Genomic DNA, 16,854 nt, shown 5'->3' on the forward strand with positions numbered 1-16,854 from the left:
ACCTGGTTTCCCCCAGACATGATGCTGCCCCCACCATGATCACTGTAGGGATGGTATTGGGCAGGTGATGGGCAGTGCCTGGTTTCCCCCAGACATGATGCTGCCCCCACCATGATCACTGTAGGGATGGTATTGGGCAGGTGATGGGCAGTACCTGGTTTCCCCCAGACATGATGCTGCCCCCACCATGATCACTGTAGGGATGGTATTGGGCAGGTGATGGGCAGTGCCTGGTCTTCTCCAGACATGATGCTGCCCCCACCATGATCACTGTAGGGATGGTATTGGGCAGGTGATGGGCAGTGCCTGGTTTCCCCCAGACATGATGCTGCCCCCACCATGATCACTGTAGGGATGGTATTGGGCAGGTGATGGGCAGTGCCTGGTCTTCTCCAGACATGATGCTGCCCCCACCATGATCACTGTAGGGATGGTATTGGGCAGGTGATGGGAAGTACCTGGTTTCCCCCAGACATGATGCTGCCCCCACCATGATCACTGTAGGGATGGTATTGGGCAGGTGATGGGCAGTGCCTGGTTTCCTCCAGACATGATGCTGCCCCCACCATGATCACTGTAGGGATGATATTGGGCAGGTGATGGGCAGTGCCTGGTTTCCTCCAGACATGATGCTGCCCCCACCATGATCACTGTAGGGATGGTATTGGGCAGGTGAAGGGCAGTGCCTGGTTTCCCCCAGACATGATGCTGCCCCCACCATGATCACTGTAGGGATGGTATTGGGCAGGTGATGGGCAGTACCTGGTTTCCTCTATACATGATGCTGCCCCCACCATGATCACTGTAGGGATGGGTATTGGGCAGGTGATGGGCAGTGCCTGGTTTCCTCCAGACATGATGCTGCCCCCACCATGATCACTGTAGGGATGGTATTGGGCAGGTGATGGGCAGTACCTGGTTTCCTCCAGACATGATGCTGCCCCCACCATGATCACTGTAGGGATGGTATTGGGCAGGTGATGGGCAGTACCTGGTTTCCCCCAGACATGATGCTGCCCCCACCATGATCACTGTAGGGATGGTATTGGGCAGGTGATGGGCAGTGCCTGGTTTCCCCCAGACATGTTGCTGCCCCCACCATGATCACTGTAGAGATGGTATTGGGCAGGTGATGGGCAGTGCCTGGTTTCCTCCAGACATGATGCTGCCCCCACCATGATCACTGTAGGGATGGTATTGGGCAGGTGATGGGCAGTGCCTGGTTTCCCCCAGACATGATGCTGCCCCCACCATGATCACTGTAGGGATGGTATTGGGCAGGTGATGTGCAGTACCTGGTTTCCCCCAGACATGATGCTGCCCCCACCATGATCACTGTAGGGATGGTATTGGGCAGGTGATGTGCAGTACCTGGTTTCCCCCAGACATGATGCTGCCCCCACCATGATCACTGTAGGGATGGTATTGGGCAGGTGATGGGCAGTACCTGGTTTCCTCCAGACATGATGCTGCCCCCACCATGATTACTATAGGGATGGTATTGGGCAGGTGATGGGCAGTACCTGGTTTCCTCTATACATGATGCTGCCCCCACCATGATTACTATAGGGATGGTATTGGGCAGGTGATGGGCAGTACCTGGTTTCCTCTATACATGATGCTGCCCCCACCATGATCACTGTAGGGAGGGTATTGGGCAGGTGATGTGCAGTACCTGGTTTCCCCCAGACATGATGCTGCCCCCACCATGATCACTATAGGGATGGTATTGGGCAGGTGATGGGCAGTACCTGGTTCCCCCCACACATGATGCTGCCCCCACCATGATCACTGTAGGGATGGTATTGGGAAGGTGATGGGCAGTACCTGGTTTCCCCCAGACATGATGCTGCCCCCACCATGATCACTGTAGGGATGGTATTGGGCAGGTGATGGCCAGTGCCTGGTTTCCCCCAGACATGATGCTGCCCCCACCATGATCACTGTAGGGATGGTATTGGGCAGGTGATGGGCAGTACCTGGTTCCCCCCACACATGATGCTGCCCCCACCATGATCACTGTAGGGATGGTATTGGGCAGGTGATGGGCAGTACCTGGTTTCCTCCAGACATGATGCTGCCCCCACCATGATCACTGTAGGGATGGTATTGGGCAGGTGATGGGCAGTGCCTGGTTTCCTCCAGACATGATGCTGCCCCCACCATGATCACTGTAGGGATGGTATTGGGCAGGTGATGGGCAGTACCTGGTTTCCTACAGACATGATGCTGCCCCCACCATGATCACTGTAGGGATGGTATTGGGCAGGTGATGGGCAGTGCCTGGTTTCCTCCAGACATGATGCTGCCCCCACCATGATCACTGTAGGGATGGTATTGGGCAGGTGATGGGCAGTACCTGGCTTCCCCCAGACATGATGCTGCCCCCACCATGATCACTATAGTGATGGTATTGGGCAGGTGATGGGCAGTGCCTGGTTTCCTCTATACATGATGCTGCCCCCACCATGATCACTGTAGGGATGGTATTGGGCAGGTGATGGGCAGTGCCTGGTTCCCCCCAGACATGATGCTGCCCCCACCATGATCACTGTAGGGATGGTATTGGGCAGGTGATGAGCAGTGCCTGGTTTCCCCCAGACATGATGCTGCCCCCACCATGATCACTGTAGGGATGGTATTGGACAGGTGATGGGCAGTGCCTGGTTCCCCCCAGACATGATGCTGCCCCCACCATGATCACTGTAGGGATGGTATTGGGCAGGTGATGAGCAGTGCCTGGTTTCCCCCAGACATGATGCTGCCCCCACCATGATCACTGTAGGGATGGTATTGAGCAGGTGATGGGCAGTGCCTGGTTCCCCCCAGACATGATGCTGCCCCCACCATGATCACTGTAGGGATGGTATTGGGCAGGTGATGGGCAGTGCCTGGTTTCCTCTATACATGATGCTCCCCCCAACCATGATCACTGTAGGGATGGTATTGGGCAGGTGATGGGCAGTACCTGGTTTCCCCCAGACATGATGCTGCCCCCACCATGATCACTGTAGGGATGATATTGGGCAGGTGATGGGCAGTGCCTGGTTTCCTCTATACATGATGCTCCCCCCCACCATGATCACTGTAGGGATGGTATTGGGCAGGTGAAGGGCAGTGCCTGGTCTCCCCCAGACATGATGCTGTCCCCACCATGATCACTGTAGGGATGGTATTGGGCAGGTGATGGGCAGTGCCTGGTTTCCTCTATACATGATGCTGCCCCCACCATGATCACTGTAGGGATGGTATTGGGCAGGTGATGGGCAGTGCCTGGTTTCCCCCAGACATGATGCTGCCCCCACCATGATCACTGTAGGGATGGTATTGGGCAGGTGATGGGCAGTGCCTGGTGTCCCCCAGACATGATGCTGCCCCCACCATGATCACTGTAGGGATGGTATTGGGCAGGTGATGGGCAGTGCCTGGTTTCCTCTATACATGATGCTGCCCCCACCATGATCACTGTAGGGATGGTATTGGGCAGGTGATGGGCAGTGCCTGGTTTCCCCCAGACATGATGCTGCCCCCACCATGATCACTGTAGGGATGGTATTGGGCAGGTGATGGGCAGTGCCTGGTTTCCCCCAGACATGATGCTGCCCCCACCATGATCACTGTAGGGATGGTATTGGGCAGGTGATGGGCAGTGCCTGGTTTCCCCCAGACATGATGCTGCCCCCACCATGATCACTGTAGGGATGGTATTGGTCAGGTGATGGACAGTACCTGGTTTCCCCCAGACATGATGCTGCCCCCACCATGATCACTGTAGGGATGGTATTGGGCAGGTGATGGACAGTACCTGGTTTCCCCCAGACATGATGCGGCCTCCACCATGATCACTGTAGGGATGGTATTGGGCAGGTGATGGGCAGTACCTGGTTTCCCCCAGACATGATGCGGCTCCCACCATGATCACTGTAGGGATGGTATTGGGCAGGTGATGGGCAGTGCCTGGTTTCCCCCAGACATGATGCTGCCCCCACCATGATCACTGTAGGGATGGTATTGGGCAGGTGATGGGCAGTGCCTGGTTCCCCCCAGACATGATGCTGCCCCCACCATGATCACTGTAGGGATGGTATTGGGCAGGTGATGGGCAGTGCCTGGTTTCCTCTATACATGATGCTGCCCCCACCATGATCACTGTAGGGATGGTATTGGACAGGTGATGGGCAGTGCCTGGTTTCCTCTATACATGATGCTGCCCCCACCATGATCACTGTAGGGATGGTATTGGGCAGGTGATGGGCAGTACCTGGTTTCCTCTATACATGATGCTGCCCCCACCATGATCACTGTAGGGATGGTATTGGGCAGGAGATGGGCAGTGCCTGGTTCCCCCCAGACATGATGCTGCCCCCACCATGATCACTGTAGGGATGGTATTGGGCAGGTGATGAGCAGTGCCTGGTTTCCCCCAGACATGATGCTGCCCCCACCATGATCACTGTAGGGATGGTATTGGGCAGGTGATGGGCAGTGCCTGGTTCCCCCCAGACATGATGCTGCCCCCACCATGATCACTGTAGGGATGGTATTGGGCAGGTGATGGGCAGTGCCTGGTTCCCCCCAGACATGATGCTGCCCCCACCATGATCACTGTAGGGGTGGTATTGGGTAGGTGATGGGCAGTGCCTGGTTTCCTCTATACATGATGCTCCCCCCAACCATGATCACTGTAGGGATGGTATTGGGCAGGTGATGGGCAGTGCCTGATTTCCCCCAGACATGATGCTGCCTCCACCATGATCACTGTAGGGATGATATTGGGCAGGTGATGGGCAGTGCCTGGTTTCCTCTATACATGATGCTCCCCCCCCACCATGATCACTGTAGGGATGGTATTGGGCAGGTGATGGGCAGTGCCTGGTTTCCCCCAGACATGATGCTGCCCCCACCATGATCACTGTAGGGATGGTATTGGGCAGGTGATGGGCAGTGCCTGGTGTCCCCCAGACATGATGCTGCCCCCACCATGATCACTGTAGGGATGGTATTGGGCAGGTGATGGGCAGTGCCTGGTTTCCTCTATACATGATGCTGCCCCCACCATGATCACTGTAGGGATGGTATTGGGCAGGTGATGGGCAGTGCCTGGTTTCCCCCAGACATGATGCTGCCCCCACCATGATCACTGTAGGGATGATATTCGGCAGGTGATGGGCAGTACCTGGTCTCCCCCAGGCATGATGCTGTCCCCACCATGATCACTGTAGGGATGGTATTGGGCAGGTGATGGGCAGTGCCTGGTTTCCTCTATACATGATGCTGCCCCCACCATGATCACTGTAGGGATGGTATTGGGCAGGTGATGGGCAGTGCCTGGTTTCCCCCAGACATGATGCTGCCCCCACCATGATCACTGTAGGGATGGTATTGGGCAGGTGATGGACAGTACCTGGTTTCCCCCAGACATGATGCTGCCCCCACCATGATCACTGTAGGGATGGTATTGGGCAGGTGATGGACAGTACCTGGTTTCCCCCAGACATGATGCGGCCTCCACCATGATCACTGTAGGGATGGTATTGGGCAGGTGATGGGCAGTACCTGGTTTCCCCCAGACATGATGCGGCTCCCACCATGATCACTGTAGGGATGGTATTGGGCAGGTGATGGGCAGTGCCTGGTTTCCCCCAGACATGATGCTGCCCCCACCATGATCACTGTAGGGATGGTATTGGGCAGGTGATGGGCAGTGCCTGGTTCCCCCCAGACATGATGCTGCCCCCACCATGATCACTGTAGGGATGGTATTGGGCAGGTGATGGGCAGTGCCTGGTTTCCCCCAGACATGATGCTGCCCCCACCATGATCACTGTAGGGATGGTATTGGGCAGGTGATGGACAGTACCTGGTTTCCCCCAGACATGATGCTGCCCCCACCATGATCACTGTAGGGATGGTATTGGGCAGGTGATGGACAGTACCTGGTTTCCCCCAGACATGATGCGGCCTCCACCATGATCACTGTAGGGATGGTATTGGGCAGGTGATGGGCAGTACCTGGTTTCCCCCAGACATGATGCGGCTCCCACCATGATCACTGTAGGGATGGTATTGGGCAGGTGATGGGCAGTGCCTGGTTTCCCCCAGACATGATGCTGCCCCCACCATGATCACTGTAGGGATGGTATTGGGCAGGTGATGGGCAGTGCCTGGTTCCCCCCAGACATGATGCTGCCCCCACCATGATCACTGTAGGGATGGTATTGGGCAGGTGATGGGCAGTGCCTGGTTTCCTCTATACATGATGCTGCCCCCACCATGATCACTGTAGGGATGGTATTGGACAGGTGATGGGCAGTGCCTGGTTCCCCCCAGACATGATGCTGCCCCCACCATGATCACTGTAGGGATGGTATTGGGCAGGTGATGGGCAGTACCTGGTTTCCTCTATACATGATGCTGCCCCCACCATGATCACTGTAGGGATGGTATTGGGCAGGTGATGGGCAGTGCCTGGTTCCCCCCAGACATGATGCTGCCCCCACCATGATCACTGTAGGGATGGTATTGGGCAGGTGATGGGCAGTACCTGGTTTCCCCCAGACATGATGCTGCCCCCACCATGATCACTGTAGGGATGGTATTGAGCAGGTGATGGGCAGTGCCTGGTTCCCCCCAGACATGATGCTGCCCCCACCATGATCACTGTAGGGATGGTATTGGGCAGGTGATGGGCAGTACCTGGTTTCCCCCAGACATGATGCTGCCCCCACCATGATCACTGTAGGGATGGTATTGGGCAGGTGATGGGCAGTACCTGGTTTCCCCCAGACATGATGCTGCCCCCACCATGATCACTGTAGGGATGGTATTGGGCAGGTGATGGGCAGTGCCTGGTTCCCCCCAGACATGATGCTGCCCCCACCATGATCACTGTAGGGATGGTATTGGGCAGGTGATGAGCAGTGCCTGGTTTCCCCAGACATGATGCTGCCCCCACCATGATCACTGTAGGGATGGTACTGGGCAGGTGATGGGCAGTGCCTGGTTTCCTCTAGACATGATGCTGCCCCCACCATGATCACTGTAGGGATGGGTATTGAGCAGGTGATGGGCAGTGCCTGGTTCCCCCCAGACATGATGCTGCCCCCACCATGATCACTGTAGGGATGGTACTGGGCAGGTGATGGGCAGTACCTGGTTTCCCCCAGACATGATGCTGCCCCCACCATGATCACTGTAGGGATGGTATTGGGCAGGTGATGGGCAGTGCCTGGTCTCCTCCAGACATGATGCTGCCCCCACCATGATCACTGTAGGGATGGTATTGGGCAGGTGATGGGAAGTACCTGGTTTCCCCCAGACATGATGCTGCCCCCACCATGATCACTGTAGGGATGGGTATTGGGCAGGTGATGGGCAGTGCCTGGTTTCCTCCAGACATGATGCTGCCCCCACCATGATCACTGTAGGGATGGGTATTGGGCAGGTGATGGGCAGTACCTGGTTTCCTCTATACATGATGCTGCCCCCACCATGATCACTGTAGGGATGGTATTGGGCAGGTGATGGGCAGTGCCTGGTTTCCCCCAGACATGATGCTGCCCCCACCATGATCACTGTAGGGATGGTATTGGGCAGGTGATGGGCAGTGCCTGGTTTCATCCAGACATGATGCTGCCCCCACCATGTTTCACTCTAGAGTCGTGGTTGTTGTTCTTCTTACATGTGAGAATTATGGAGACCACTGAGCTCTTGGGAACTTTCAGTGCAGTAGAAATGTTTTTGTCCCCTCTTCAGATCTGTGCCTGCACACAATCCTGTCTCTGAGCTCTACAGGCAGTACTTTCGGCCTCATGGTGTTTCCTCTGATATACATTGTCAGCTGTGAGATCTTATATAGACAGGACTGTGTCTGAGCTGTACAGGCAGTTCTTTCCCCCTCATGTCTTGGTGTTTGCTCTGATATACATTGTCAGTTGTGAGACCTTATATAGACAGGGCTGTCTGAGCTCTACAGGCAGTTCTTTCCTCCTCATGGCTTGGTGTTTGCTCTGTTATACATTGTCAGCTGTGAGATCTTATATAGACAGGGCTGTGTCTGAGCTCTACAGGCAGTTCTTTCCTCCTCATGGCTTGGTGTTTGCTCTGATATACATTGTCAGCTGTGAGACCTTATATAGAACGGACTGTGTCTGAGCTCTACAGGCAGTTCTTTCCCCCTCATGGCTTGGTGTTTGCTCTGATATACATGGTCAGGTGTGAGATCTTATATAGACAGGGCTGTGTCTGAGCTCTATAGGCAGTTCTTTTCCCCTCATGTCTTGGCATTTGCTGTGATATACATTGTCAGCTGTGAGACCTTATATAGACAGGGCTGTGTCTGAGCTCTACAGGCAGTTCTTTCCTCCTCATGGCTTGGTGTTTGCTCTGATATACATTGTCAGCTGTGAGACCTTATATAGACAGGGCTGTTTCTGATCTCTACAGGCAGTTCTTTCCGCCTCATGGCTTATATAGACAGGGATGTGTCTGAGCTCTACAGGCAGTTCTTTCAACCTTATGGCTTATATAGACCGGGCTGTGTCTGAGCTCTACAGGCAGTTCTTTCCTCCTCATATAGACCGGGCTGTGTCTGAGCTCTACAGGCAGTTCTTTCCTCCTCATGGCTTATATAGACAGGGCTGTGTTTTGTCCAATCAGCTGGATTTATCACATGTGACTCCGATCAAGGTGGAGAAACATCTCCGAGAGGATCAAGAAAAATGGGAGGAGCCAGAGCTAAATATCACATGTCATAGTAAGGGGTATGAATACTTATGTCCTTACCAACTTTTATTTTCTTTTTTCTCTTTAAGGGATTTGCAACATTTCCTAAATTTCTGGTTATTGTGAAGGCAGAATGATGGGAAAACGGGACAAAAAAAATGTGAAAAAGTGAAAGGGTCTGAAAACGTTCCGAATATGTTGTAGATGCCTCATAAGTAATGCAATGTGAGTGGTGACAGAACAGCGCCACCCAGTGGTCTGGTAATAGGCTATTCATCTTACAAGCTCAGGTCTTAGGATTCTAGAAAGTGAAGTTCAGGGGTTCAATGTTCCAGATGGTTTTTTGTTTTTTGCAGGGATTCATGCTTCTAGGACAGTGTTTCCCATTTTGCGTTCCTCCAGCTAAAACTACAACTCCCAGCATGCTCGGACAGCGAGTATGCTGGGATTTGTAGTTTTAAATAGCCAAAAACAAAGAGACCCACAATACTAATATTATTTCAAAAAGTATAACAATCTTTATTAGACAATAAAAAACAGTTTTTAAAAAAATTAGAAAAAGGCAGAGGATGACCTTACACAGGAGACAACAGGTGCCAGTGGACCTGGTATGGGTAATGTGGGTATTCAGTCAAGAGTATACATAATATAAAGCTAGCGTAGCTGCATGTTTACAATATCGTAACAATAGGTATAATATCTAACATACATTGAGGTAACATAGGAAGCAGCAATGCAATACAACAGACATAAATAGGTAATACCTAAAAAAGACTACCTGTCATATACCCAAAGACCAGGAGCACCAAGCACCAACACCCCAACGCACGTTTCGCGTATGGGCTTCGTCAGGGGGCGTGTGATTTGTAATTTTGCAGCATCTGGAGGCATAAACACATGCAGTGAAAAATCTAGAACCGTGAACACCTGAACTTTAGCATCGATATGAACTAATGTTCATGTATTTTTGTTCTAGACACTGTAGTTCAGGTGTCCATGGTTCTAGACACTGTAGTTCAGGTGTTCATTGTCCTAGACACTGTAGTTCTGGTGTTCATGGTCCTAGACACTTTCGTTCAGGTGTCCATGGTTCTAGACACTGTAGTTCAGGTGTTCATTTCCTAGACACTGTAGTTCAGGTGTTCATGGTTCTAGACACTGTAGTTCAGGTGTTCATGGTTCTAGACACTGTAGTTCAGGTGTCCATGGTTCTAGACACTGTAGTTCAAGTGTTCATGGTTCTAGACACTGTAGTTCAGGTGTCCATGGTTCTAGACACTGTAGTTCTGGTGTTCATTGTTCTAGACACTGTAGTTCTGGTGTTCATGGTCCTAGACACTGTAGTTCTGGTGTTCATGGTCCTAGACACTGTAGTTCAGGTGTTCATTGTCCTAGACCCTGTAGTTTAGGTGTTCATGGTTCTAGACACTGTAGTTCAGGTGTTCATGGTTCTAGACCCTGTAGTTTAGGTGTTCATGGTTCTAGACACTGTAGTTCTGGTGTTCATTGTCCTAGACACTGTAGTTCAGGTGTTCATGGTTCTAGACACTGTAGTTCAGGTGTTCATGGTTCTAGACACTGTAGTTCAGGTGTTCATTGTCCTAGACCCTGTAGTTTAGGTGCTCATCATTCTAAGCACTGTAGTTCTGTTGTTCATGGTTCTAGACACTGTAGTTTAGGTGTTCATTGTTCTAGAGACTGTAGTTCTGGTGTTCATGGTTCTAGACACTTTTGTTCTGGTGTTCATGGTTCTAGACACTGTAGTTCAGGAGCTAAAGTCCAGTTTTTATCATTCTAGAAGTTGAAGTAAACATTTGTATGGGTCAGTCTCAGAAGTTTAGGTTCTTATGGTTCTAGATGCTGAAGTTTAGATAATCATGGCTCCAGACACTGAAGTTCAGATACTTGTGGTTCTAGACACAGAAGTTCAGGTGTTTGTGGATCAGTATGCTGAGGTTTATGTGTTTATGATTTGTGGAGCTAAAGTCCATTTTTTATGGTTCTAGAAACTGAAGTACTCGTGTGTATAGGTCTAAACTCTGAAATTTAGGTTCTTATGGTTCTAGATGCTGAAGTTTAGGTGTTTATGGTTTTGGATGCTGAACTTCAGGTTGTCATCGCTCAAGCACTGAATTTCAGGTACTTGTGGTTCTAGACTCAGAAGTTCAGATGTTCATAGCCAAAGATGTGGAGGGTTATGTGTCCATGATTCTAGAAGCTAAAGTCCAGTTTTTCATGGTTCTAGAAGCTGAATTACACATTTGTATGGAAGTTACGTTTCTTATGGTTCTAGATGCGGAAGTTTAGGTGTTTATTGTTCTAGATGCTAAACTTCATGTTATCATGGCCCAGGCACTGAACTTCAGGTACTTGTGGTTCTAGACACTGAACTTCAGGTACTTGTGGTTCTAGACACTGAACTTCAGCTGCTCATGGCTCAAGTTGCCGAGCTTTACATGTTCATGATTCTAGGAACCAAAGTCCAGTTTTTATGGTTCTAGAAGTAAATATTTGCATGGTTCAAACTCTGAAGTTTAGGTGTTTTTGATTCTACATCCACATCCAAGTTCAGGGGGTCATGGCTCAGGATCTGCTGAGGGTTATGTGTTCGTGATTCTAGATGCTTAAGTCCATTTTTTGTGGTTCTAGAACCTTAAGTACACATTTGTATGGTTCTAATCTCTGAAGTTTAGGCGCTTATGGTTCAAGATGCCGAAAGTCAGGTGTTCATGATGTAAATTCTGAAGTTTGGATGGTAATGGTTCTAGATGCTGAACTTACCGTAGTCATGGCTCTAGACACTGGATTTCAGGTACTTGTGGTTCTAGACACTGACATTCTGGTGCTCATAGCTAAAGATGCTGAGGGTTATGTGTCCATGATTCCGGGAGCTAATGTCCAGTTGTTTATGGTTCTAGAAGCTGAAGTACACATTTTTATGGTTCTAAACTCTGAAGTTTAGGTGCTTACGGTTCCAGATGCTAAAGTTCAGGGGCTCATGGCTAAAGATGCTGAGATTTATGTGTTTATGATTCTAGGACCTAATGTTCTGGTCTTTATGGCTCTAGGGGCTGAAGTTGAGGTATTTAGGGTCTAGACCGGTGGTCTCAAACTGTGGCCCTCCAGATGTTGCAAAACTCCAACTCCCAGCATGGCTGTCCGGACATGCTGGGAGTTGAAGTTTTGCAACTTCTGGTGGGCCACAGTTTGAGACCACTGCACAAAAAGATGACATAAGAGGGAAGCCTTTATTTACCTTTCAGGGACCATGTGGATTCTTTGCAGAAGTTTAGGTGCTTACGGTTCCAGATGCTAAAGTTCCGGTGCTCATGGCTAAAGATGCTGAGATTTATGTAGGGTCTAGACCGGTGGTCTCAAACTGTGGCCCTCCAGATGTTGCAAAACTCCAACTCCCAGCATGCTCGGACAGCCAACGGCTGTCCGGGCATGCTGGGAGTTGAAGTTTTGCAACATCTTGAGGGCCACAGTTTGAGACCACTGCACAAAAGGATGACATAAGAGGGAAGCCTTGATTTACCTTTCAGGGACAGTGTGGATCCTTTGGAGAAGGCAGACAGGCTTTTGCTGTCCAGGCATGCTAGGAGTTGAAGTTTTGCAATATCCGGTGGGCCACAGTTTTAGACCACTGCACAAAAGGATGACATAAGAGGGAAGCCTTGATTTACCTTTCAGGGATAGTGTGGATGCTTTGGAGAAGGCAGGCACGCTTTTGACTGTCCAGGCATGCTGGGAGTTGGAGTTTTGCAACATCCGGAGGGCCACAGTTGGAGACCACTGCACAAAAAGATGACTTAAGAGTGAAATCTTGATTTACCGTTCGGGGACCGTGTGGATCCTTTGCAGAAGTTTAGGTGCTTACGGTTCCAGATGCTAACGTTCAGGGGCTCATGGCTAAAGATACTGAGATTTATGTGTTTATGATTCTAGGACCTAATGTTCTGGTCTTTATGGCTCTAGGGGCTGAAGTTCAGGTGTTTAGGGTCCAGACCAGTAGTCTCAAACTGTGGCCCTCCAGATGTTGCAAAACTCCAACTCCCAGCATGCCCGGACAGCCGTTGGCTGTCCGAGCATGCAGGGAGTTGGAGTTTTGCAACATCTGGAGGGCCACACTTTGAGACCACTGCACAAAAGGATGACATTAGAGGGAAGCCTTGATTTATCTTTCAGGGACAGTGTGGATCCTTTGGAGAAGGCAGACAGGCTTTTGGTTGTCCAGGCATGCTGGGAGTTGAAGTTTTGCAACATCTGGAGGGCCACAGTTTGAGACCACTGCACAAAAGGATGACATTAGAGGGAAGCCTTGATTTATCTTTCAGGGACAGTGTGGATCCTTTGCAGAAGTTTAGGTGCTTACGGTTCCAGATGCTAAAGTTCCGGGGCTCATGGCTAAAGATGCTGAGATTTATGTGGTTATGATTCTAGGACCTAATGTTCTGGTCTTTATGGCTCTAAGGGCTGAAGTTCAGGTGTTTAGGGTCTAGACCAGTGGTTTCAGACTGTGGCCCTCCAGATGTTGCAAAACTCCAACTCCCAGCATGCCCGGACAGCCGTTGGCTGTCCGGGCATGCTGGGAGTTGGAGTTTTGCAACATCTGGAGGGCCACAGTTTGAGACCACTGCACAAAAGGATGACATTAGAGGGAAGCCTTGATTTATCTTTCAGGGACAGTGTGGATCCTTTGGACAAGGCAGACAGGCTTTTGGTTGTCCAGGCATGCTGGGAGTCGAAATTTTGCAACATCTGGAGGGCATCAGTTTGAGACCACGGGTCTAGACTTAGAAGGTGGATTCACCGGTTCTTTTTTTTTTTTTTTCCAATTCAATTTTTTGAATCTAATACCAGACACGGAGTATAAATGGAGGCAATAGATATAGGAAGCAAAGGCTTCTTCCCTTTTTATACCCAGTCTACAGATACATTAAACCTCCCCGGCCTTGTACTTTATCCAGCTGTCCTTCCATTCCCACCACTTGGTCCGGACATGGCGACCGTAGGAAGATTAGGCACTCCAATGGAGGCACTCCAGTGACCCGATAACCCTCATACTCCGATAAGGAAGGAGGAGCAGAAATGTGGATTTTTGGACCTTCTAGAATAGATGAAGTGCTCGGGACACTCCATTAAACTTCAAGGACTCTGAGCCGTGGGTGCGCCTGGGGTCTCGTCCCCATTGCACGGTTGGTTGGCAGGATTTTTTTTTCGTCTTCGAGGCGGGTGGTCAGACATCACAGCTGTTTTTTCTATTAGGCATTAACCTTTTTCCATGCCAGGCCTTTGTATCCTCTAAAGCCTCCTTCCCTCCATCTATTGCAGGTTTCCTCGGGGGCAGCTGGCACCTCTGCTTGCTTTTTAACTTTTAGATTTTTTTTTTGTTTTTTTTTTAGTCTATTTTTGAAACCCTTTACCCCTCCTCGATGCTCCCAAACTGCAGCCAAGTCTTTCTCCGAGACCCCCGATCCTCTCCAGATTGGGACCCTTAAGCAACCTTGGTCTTTTGTTCCCTTTTCAATAAAAAGGAGAAAAAAAAAAAAAATGAAAGGAGAAAAAAAAAAGGGGGGGGGGGTGGCGGGGGGGTTAGGGATATAAAGAAAAACGACCCGCGGGGCAATAGTCTCTTGAGCCAGCTTGCTGCATTACAATGAATATGGACTCTATTAAGCCTCGTTCTGCCTGTTAGTGTTTCCATGGGCAACGCAGCCCCCATATGGAAAGCATGCAATATATTAGTGGCCCCCATTGTTGGGCCCATCCATGACTGGCAGTTGTAGTCCCTCCTCACACTTGACACTGCCTGTGTTTATCTAATGCATAGAGGGGGGGGGGGGCTGTTCGCCAACGTATTGTCCGGCGCTATGAGAGGGGAAGAGGGAGGTGGAAAATGGGAAGACTTCATGAATATTCAAGAAACGTCGTCAATGGGCGCGAGGTAAAAAAAAAAAAAAAAGCAGATGGAATTCACGTTGAGAGGCACCCCCCCACCCAATAAACCAATGATCCCCCCCCCCCCCCCCCCCAAAAAAAAAACCTCTCCCACCCCAACCCCGTCCAGTTCTCTGGCATCCGAGAGTGTGGGATCGGCACTTATCCAATTAGCAAGCTTGTCAAGTTGAGTTGATATCGAGCAAAGGGACATAAATTCAAGAGAATCGGGGAAAAAAAGGGAACGTAAAAAAACCCCAAAAAAACTCCGTCCTTCTCCTTCTTCTTCCCCCTCCGGATCTTTTGTACTTTTTTTTTTTTATTCCCCCCCCCTCTTTCTTTCGACCCTGAATGAGATTTAGCTAAAATAATTGTAGGGTTTAAGAAACGAAGTCTATGAGAAATTCCTCCCGCGCGGAGGGGGCGAGAGTGAGGGGAGAGCGAGGGGAGAGTGCGCCGGAGACGTTTTGGACCTCTTGTCCTGCCGATAGGAATTCGGTTTAGGTTGGGTTCACACGTATACTTTTTTTTTAACTTTGAAATCTGTACGAAACCGTATTGAAAACCGTAATCCAAACGATGCATCAGGTTGTGTCCGTTTTGCGTCTTGTACGGTTTTGTCAGTTTTTTTCCCCCCCGTACCCAAAACCGTAGCCTACGGGTGCATGCACACCACGTTTTTTGGAAGACAGTTCCCGTATCAGGTTTTTGATGAAAATATGGATTCCTCAAAACCGTATTGAAACGTGTGTGCAAATTTTAATCCGTATACGGATTGAAAAATGATGTCCGGTTGCATTTGTATTTTAAGAAAAATAACGTATACGTTTTTTTTTACTTCTTCACTCCATTTTGAATAAAGTTTCACTTGTTTGATTGAAATTCCAATAAAAAAAAACTGTGCAAAGTAAAAAACCGTATGGTGCAAACCGGATGGAACCGTACGCACATACGTTCCCATTGACTCCTATGTTAAAAAAATAATCGTATACGGTTTAAAGGGGTACTCCCACCCTAGACATCTTATCCCCTATCCAAAGGATAGGGGATAAGATGTCTGACCGCGGGGGTCCCGCCGCTGGGGACCCCCGCAATGTTGCATGCAGCACCCACAGTTTATTGTCCGGAAGCGCTGGAGGGTCTGGACTCCGCCCCCGTGTGACGTCACGCCCCGTCCCCTCAATGCAAGTCTATGGGAGGGGGCGTGGCGGCCGTCACGCCCCCTCCCATAGACTTGCATTGAGGGGACGGGGCGTGACGTCACACGGGGGCGGAGTCCTGACGTCACGGACTTCCGTTCCTGTGGTCGCGACTCAGACCTTCCAGCGCTTCTGGACAATAAACAGGTGGGTGCTGCATGCAACATTGCGGCGGTCCCCAGCGGCGGGACCCCTGCGGTCCTTTGGATAGGGGATAAGATGTCTAGGGGGGGAGTTCCCCATTAATACGGTTTTTCACCCGGACCAAAATCGTGGTAGTCTACGGTTTTGGGTACGGGTAACTTTATTCATAATGGAATGAAAAGTTAAAAACGTATATACGTTTTTTTTCTTAAAAAACAGATGCAACCGGACATCATTTTTCAAACCATATACGGTTTACAATTTGTACACACGTTTCGATACAGTTTACGCTACGTTTTTGCAGTACAGTTCCCGTATACTACGTACGGAACCGTATTGAAAAACCGTATGCATTGACTCTCCATTGAAAACCGTACGCCAAAAGATGCATCCGGTTGCGTCCGTTTTGCATCTTGTACGGTTATGTCCGTTTCTTTTCCCCCGTACCCAAAACCGTAGCCTATCACGATTTTTGGTCCGGATGAAAAACCGTATTGAAACGCATACGTTTTTGTTAAACATGGGAGTCAATGGTAACCGTACATAAGTGCGTACAGTTCCATCCGGTTTGCACCATACGGTTTTTGACTTTGCACAGTTTTTGTCTTGGAATCTCAATCAAACAAGTGAAACTTTATTCATAATGGAATGAAAAGTTAAAAACGTATATATGTTTGTTTTCTTAAAAAACTGATACAACCGGACATCATTTTTCACACCGTATACGGATTACAATTTCTACACACGTTTTGATACAGTTTAGGCTCGTTTTTGCAATACGGTTCCCATATCAGTTTTTTGTAAAAAAAAACATATGTCTCAAAACCGAACCGTATACAACCGTATA

At 49.9% G+C, this 16,854-nt stretch overlaps 1 protein-coding gene across 3 annotated transcripts in view; it reads left to right on the forward strand.

Annotated features, from left to right (window-relative positions):
* Nucleotides 1-16,854, forward strand: part of BOC (BOC cell adhesion associated, oncogene regulated) — a 135,819-nt gene that overhangs the window by 29,665 nt on the left and 89,300 nt on the right. Inside the window, exon 1 of one of the 3 annotated variants that reach the window (XM_056559963.1) lies at nt 8,893-8,949. The exons of the other annotated variants lie outside the window; for them this stretch is intronic. The gene's annotated coding sequence lies outside the window, so the exon portion shown is untranslated. Of the gene's footprint in view, nt 1-8,892; nt 8,950-16,854 lie in introns of those variants that run through there. 3 annotated transcript variants of the gene reach the window in all.

The sequence above is a fragment of the Hyla sarda genome, chromosome 2 (genome assembly GCF_029499605.1).
Source record: "Hyla sarda isolate aHylSar1 chromosome 2, aHylSar1.hap1, whole genome shotgun sequence".
In the NCBI taxonomy this organism is placed as follows: domain Eukaryota; kingdom Metazoa; phylum Chordata; class Amphibia; order Anura; family Hylidae; genus Hyla; species Hyla sarda.